We start from the raw sequence: 6898 nt of genomic DNA on the forward strand, positions 1-6898 counted from the left end.
GTTCTGCTCTGCTCTGCTCTGCTCTGTTCTGTTCTGTTCTGTTCTGCTCTGTTCTGTTCTGTTCTGCTCTGTTCTGTTCTGTTCTGCTCTGTTCTGTTCTGCTCTGTTCTGTTCTGTTCTGTTCTGCTCTGTTCTGCTCTGCTCTGCTCTGCTCTGTTCTGTTCTGTTCTGCTCTGTCCTGTTCTGCTCTGTTCTGTTCTGTTCTGTTCTGTTCTGTTCTGTTCTGCTCTGTTCTGCTCTGCTCTGTTCTGTTCTGTTCTGCTCTGTCCTGTTCTGCTCTGTTCTGTTCTGTTCTGCTCTGTTCTGTTCTGTTCTGTTTTCACGTTGAATTCACATTAGTTGACAACTCAACCAAATTGAAATCAAAACTAGATATTGAACTGACATCTGGGCCCAGTGGGTGGGGACAACATTATTAAAATACAAAAAGGAATTTTTAATACTGCAGTATATTTTATTCAAGCATGCCAGTCTTGTTGGAAAGACTAAATAAAGTTCAACAACTCAACAGAACTATATAGTCATTTTATGAATCCAACAGCATGTCTAGGGCTGAGTGTAGTTTATGAATCCATCAGTACTGTGTGAAATACAGTGAGAGAAAAGGAGACAGAATGGCATCATTCCACACTGATATGTAGTTAGTTGGATGTCTCTAGTGATGTCTCTAGTGGGTTTACAGCAGGTTGTAATGGTAAATCTCTGATATGTTGTTAGTTGGATGTCTCTAGTGATGTCTCTAGTGGGTTTACAGCAGGTTGTAATGGTAAATCTCTGATATGTTGTTAGTTGGATGTCTCTAGTGATGTCTCTAGTGGGGTTTACAGCAGGTTGTAATGGTAAATCTCTGATATGTTGTTAGTTGGATGTCTCTAGTGGGTTTACAGCAGGTTGTAATGGTAAATCTCTGATATGTAGTTAGTTGGATGTCTCTAGTGATGTCTCTAGTGGGGTTTACAGCAGGTTGTAATGGTAAATCTCTGATATGTAGTTAGTTGGATGTCTCTAGTGATGTCTCTAGTGGGGTTTACAGCAGGTTGTAATGGTAAATCTCTGATATGTAGTTAGTTGGATGTCTCTAGTGGGGTTTACAGCAGGTTGTAATGGTAAATCTCTGATATGTAGTTAGTTGGATGTCTCTAGTGGGTTTACAGCAGGTTGTAATGGTAAATCTCTGATATGTAGTTAGTTGGATGTCTCTAGTGGGGTTTACAGCAGGTTGTAATGGTAAATCTCTGATATGTTGTTAGTTGGATGTCTCTAGTGGGTTTACAGCAGGTTGTAATGGTAAATCTCTGATATGTAGTTAGTTGGATGTCTCTAGTGATGTCTCTAGTGGGTTTACAGCAGGTTGTAATGGTAAATCTCTGATATGTAGTTAGTTGGATGTCTCTAGTGATGTCTCTAGTGGGTTTACAGCAGGTTGTAATGGTAAATCTCTGATATGTAGTTAGTTGGATGTCTCTAGTGGGGTTTACAGCAGGTTGTAATGGTAAATCTCTGATATGTTGTTAGTTGGATGTCTCTAGTGGGTTTACAGCAGGTTGTAATGGTAAATCTCTGATATGTAGTTAGTTGGATGTCTCTAGTGGGGTTTACAGCAGGTTGTAATGGTAAATCTCTGATATGTAGTTAGTTGGATGTCTCTAGTGGGTTTACAGCAGGTTGTAATGGTAAATCTCTGATATGTAGTTAGTTGGATGTCTCTAGTGATGTCTCTAGTGGGTTTACAGCAGGTTGTAATGGTAAATCTCTGATATGTAGTTAGTTGGATGTCTCTAGTGGGTTTACAGCAGGTTGTAATGGTAAATCTCTGATATGTAGTTAGTTGGATGTCTCTAGTGATGTCTCTAGTGGGGTTTACAGCAGGTTGTAATGGTAAATCTCTGATATGTAGTTAGTTGGATGTCTCTAGTGATGTCTCTAGTGGGGTTTACAGCAGGTTGTAATGGTAAATCTCTGATATGTAGTTAGTTGGATGTCTCTAGTGGGTTTACAGCAGGTTGTAATGGTAAATCTCTGATATGTAGTTAGTTGGATGTCTCTAGTGGGGTTTACAGCAGGTTGTAATGGTAAATCTCTGATATGTTGTTAGTTGGATGTCTCTAGTGGGTTTACAGCAGGTTGTAATGGTAAATCTCTGATATGTTGTTAGTTGGATGTCTCTAGTGGGTTTACAGCAGGTTGTAATGGTAAATCTCTGATATGTTGTTAGTTGGATGTCTCTAGTGGGTTTACAGCAGGTTGTAATGGTAAATCTCTGATATGTAGTTAGTTGGATGTCTCTAGTGATGTCTCTAGTGGGGTTTACAGCAGGTTGTAATGGTAAATCTCTGATATGTAGTTAGTTGGATGTCTCTAGTGGGTTTACAGCAGGTTGTAATGGTAAATCTCTGATATGTAGTTAGTTGGATGTCTCTAGTGGGTTTACAGCAGGTTGTAATGGTAAATCTCTGATATGTAGTTAGTTGGATGTCTCTAGTGATGTCTCTAGTGGGGTTTACAGCAGGTTGTAATGGTAAATCTCTGATATGTAGTTAGTTGGATGTCTCTAGTGATGTCTCTAGTGGGGTTTACAGCAGGTTGTAATGGTAAATCTCTGATATGTAGTTAGTTGGATGTCTCTAGTGATGTCTCTAGTGGGGTTTACAGCAGGTTGTAATGGTAAATCTCTGATATGTAGTTAGTTGGATGTCTCTAGTGGGTTTACAGCAGGTTGTAATGGTAAATCTCTGATATGTAGTTAGTTGGATGTCTCTAGTGGGTTTACAGCAGGTTGTAATGGTAAATCTCTGATATGTAGTTAGTTGGATGTCTCTAGTGATGTCTCTAGTGGGGTTTACAGCAGGTTGTAATGGTAAATCTCTGATATGTAGTTAGTTGGATGTCTCTAGTGATGTCTCTAGTGGGGTTTACAGCAGGTTGTAATGGTAAATCTCTGATATGTAGTTAGTTGGATGTCTCTAGTGATGTCTCTAGTGGGTTTACAGCAGGTTGTAATGGTAAATCTCTGATATGTTGTTAGTTGGATGTCTCTAGTGGGGTTTACAGCAGGTTGTAATGGTAAATCTCTGATATGTATTTAGTTGGATGTCTCTAGTGGGTTTACAGCAGGTTGTAATGGTAAATCTCTGATATGTTGTTAGTTGGATGTCTCTAGTGATGTCTCTAGTGGGGTTTACAGCAGGTTGTAATGGTAAATCTCTGATATGTTGTTAGTTGGATGTCTCTAGTGATGTCTCTAGTGGGGTTTACAGCAAGTTGTAATGGTAAATCTCTGATATGTAGTTAGTTGGATGTCTCTAGTGATGTCTCTAGTGGGGTTTACAGCAGGTTGTAATGGTAAATCTGTGATATGTAGTTAGTTGGATGTCTCTAGTGATGTCTCTAGTGGGGTTTACAGCAGGTTGTAATGGTAAATCTCTGATATGTAGTTAGTTGGATGTCTCTAGTGATGTCTCTAGTGGGTTTACAGCAGGTTGTAATGGTAAATCTCTGATATGTTGTTAGTTGGATGTCTCTAGTGATGTCTCTAGTGGGGTTTACAGCAGGTTGTAATGGTAAATCTCTGATATGTTGTTAGTTGGATGTCTCTAGTGGGGTTTACAGCAGGTTGTAATGGTAAATCTCTGATATGTAGTTAGTTGGATGTCTCTAGTGGGGTTTACAGCAGGTTGTAATGGTAAATCTCTGATATGTTGTTAGTTGGATGTCTCTAGTGGGTTTACAGCAGGTTGTAATGGTAAATCTCTGATATGTAGTTAGTTGGATGTCTCTAGTGATGTCTCTAGTGGGTTTACAGCAGGTTGTAATGGTAAATCTCTGATATGTTGCTAGTTGTGTAGTTTATCTCAAACACGAATTTACTACAAGCTGCTATCTCTGAGCAAGGTGTACACTCATAAACTACACACAACCCTAGACATACACTCATAAACTACACACAACCCTAGACATACACTCATAAACTACACACAGCCCTAGACATACTCATAAACTACACACAGCCCTAGACATACACTCTTAAACTACACACAGCCCTAGACATACACTCATAAACTACACACAGCCCTAGACATACACTCATAAACTACACACAGCCCTAGACATACACTCATAAACTACACACAGCCCTAGATATACACTCATAAACTACACACAGCCCTAGATATACACTCATAAACTACACACAGCCCTAGGCATACACTCAAACTACACACAGCCCTAGACATACACTCAAAAACTACACACAGCCCTAGACATACACTCATAAACTACACACAGCCCTAGATATACACTCATAAACTACACACAGCCCTAGACATACACTCATAAACTACACACAGCCCTAGACATACACTCATAAACTACACACAGCCCTAGACATACACTCATAAACTACACACAGCCCTAGACATACACTCATAAACTACACACAGCCCTAGACATACACTCTTAAACTACACACAGCCCTAGACATACACTCATAAACTACACACAGCCCTAGACATACACCCTTAAACTACACACAGCCCTAGACATTCACTCATAAACTACACACAGCCCTAGACATACACTCATAAACTACACACAGCCCTAGATATACACTCATAAACTACACACAGCCCTAGACATACACTCATAAACTACACACAGCCCTAGACATACACTCATAAACTACACACAGCCCTAGACATACACTCATAAACTACACACAGCCCTAGACATTCACTCTTAAACTACACACAGCCCTAGACATACACTCATAAACTACACACAGCCCTAGACATACACTCATAAACTACACACAGCCCTAGACATACACTCAAACTACACACAGCCCTAGATATACACTCATAAACTACACACAGCCCTAGACATACACTCATAAACTACACACAGCCCTAGACATACACTCAAACTACACACAGCCCTAGACATACACTCATAAACTACACACAGCCCTAGACATACACTCAAACTACACACAGCCCTAGACATACTCATAAACTACACACAGCCCTAGACATACACTCATAAACTACACACAGCCCTAGACATACACTCAAACTACACACAGCCCTAGACATACTCATAAACTACACACAGCCCTAGACATACACTCCTAAACTACACACTGCCAACCCAGCGTCTCTAGACCTCTGGGCGACTCAGAGCTTTGTTGTCACACAGTGGCATCATCTTTAAAAAACAAACAAGGGATCACCACAGACAACCGCTCCACGAGGTATTGATTCTACAGTCCCTTTCTGATCAATGTCGTGGTCGTTCGTTCGTCGTAGCAAAACATATTGAAAAGCTTCTCATCAGAGTCATGAATAGCATTTTGATATCCTGGTAGAGGATTATTGGTAGTATTATCAGCGGAGGCTCTTGTGCTCTGAACAGGCTTGCCTCCCAAATGGCTCCCTATTCACTATAGTAGTGCACTACCCCTATGGGCCCTGGTCTAAAGTAGTGCACTACCCCTATGGGCTCTGGTCTGAAATAGTGCACTACCCCTATGGGCCCTGGTCTAAAGTAGTGCACTACCCCTATGGGCCCTGGTCTAAAGTAGTGCACTACCCCTATGGGGCCTGGTCTAAAGTAGTGCACTACCCCTATGGGCCCTGGTCTAAAGTAGTGCACTACCCTATGGGCCCTGGTCTAAAGTAGTGCACTACCCCTATAGACCCTGGTCTAAAGTAGTGCACTACCCTATGGGCCCTGGTCTAAAGTAGTGCACTACCCTATGGGCCCTGGTCTAAAGTAGTGCACTACCCTATGGGCCCTGGTCTAAAGTAGTGCACTAAATAGAGAATAGGGTGCGAACACACTGATATCGGTGCTAGTGGGTGTTTTTAACTTTCGTTTTTACTTTTTAAAATGTATTTAACTTGGCAAGTCAGTTAAGAACAAATTCTTATTTACAATGACAGTCTACCACCGGCCAAACCCGGACGACACTGAGCCAATTGTGCGCCGCCCTATGGGACACCCAATCACGGCTGGGTGTGATACAGCCTGGATTCAAACCAGGGACTGTAGTGACGCGTCTTGCACTGAGATGCAGTGCCTTAGACCGCTGCGCCACTCGGCCGCCCATCAGTGCGGTTCTTGTATGTCTCCACACCAGAGGGTGAAGGTATATTTCACCGCCAGAGAACTCGTATGACATTTGGTTGGGTTTTTATTTACAGCTAACAATGACAAGGTGACGTTGCTGGGTTGAACTGAAACAGCAGAGTGTCATGGTGTTGATGACATCAGAGAACAGATCACGGTCCTAAAGGAGATCAGGTCAGGGTGTGTGAGTGTGTGTGTGTGCACGTGTGCGAGTGTGTGTGTGCACGTGTGTGAGTGTTGGCATGCATGCCTGCGTGTTTGTGTTTGTGTGTATGTGTGCGTGTGCGTGCACATGTGTGTGTGTGTGAGTGTTTGCATGCCTGCGTGTGTGTGTGCATGCCTGCGTGTGTGTGCACGTGTGTGCACGTGTGTGTGTGTGAGTGTGTGCATGCCTGCGTGTGTGTGTGTGTGTGTGTGTGTGTGTGTGTGTGTGTGTGTGTGTAATAGGTGTGAAGTAAAATCCAGAATAGAGTCTCTCCCTTCCCTTGTCAACTCGTAATACATCAGGTGTGAAATGAACACAAAAAAAACAGATGAGTTTTTCTCTCCAATCAATAAGCGCTCCGGGATTCTCTCAGTCTCATGTCTCTTTGCGTTGTCATGGTCACAGCTGACTGTTCATTATGGGTTGTTTTATCAGTGGTCATGTCTGGGTTCTAGAATTGGACCGTGTTATCGTGTTAAATGTCTGTCGTTCAGCTTTCTGAACGTCAACAACAAAGCCAAGGTGTGTCTGAAATGGTACCTTACTCTACATGTACTGCTAAAGTAG

This window comes from Salvelinus alpinus, chromosome 11 (assembly GCF_045679555.1).
Source record: "Salvelinus alpinus chromosome 11, SLU_Salpinus.1, whole genome shotgun sequence".
In the NCBI taxonomy this organism is placed as follows: Eukaryota; Metazoa; Chordata; class Actinopteri; order Salmoniformes; family Salmonidae; genus Salvelinus; species Salvelinus alpinus.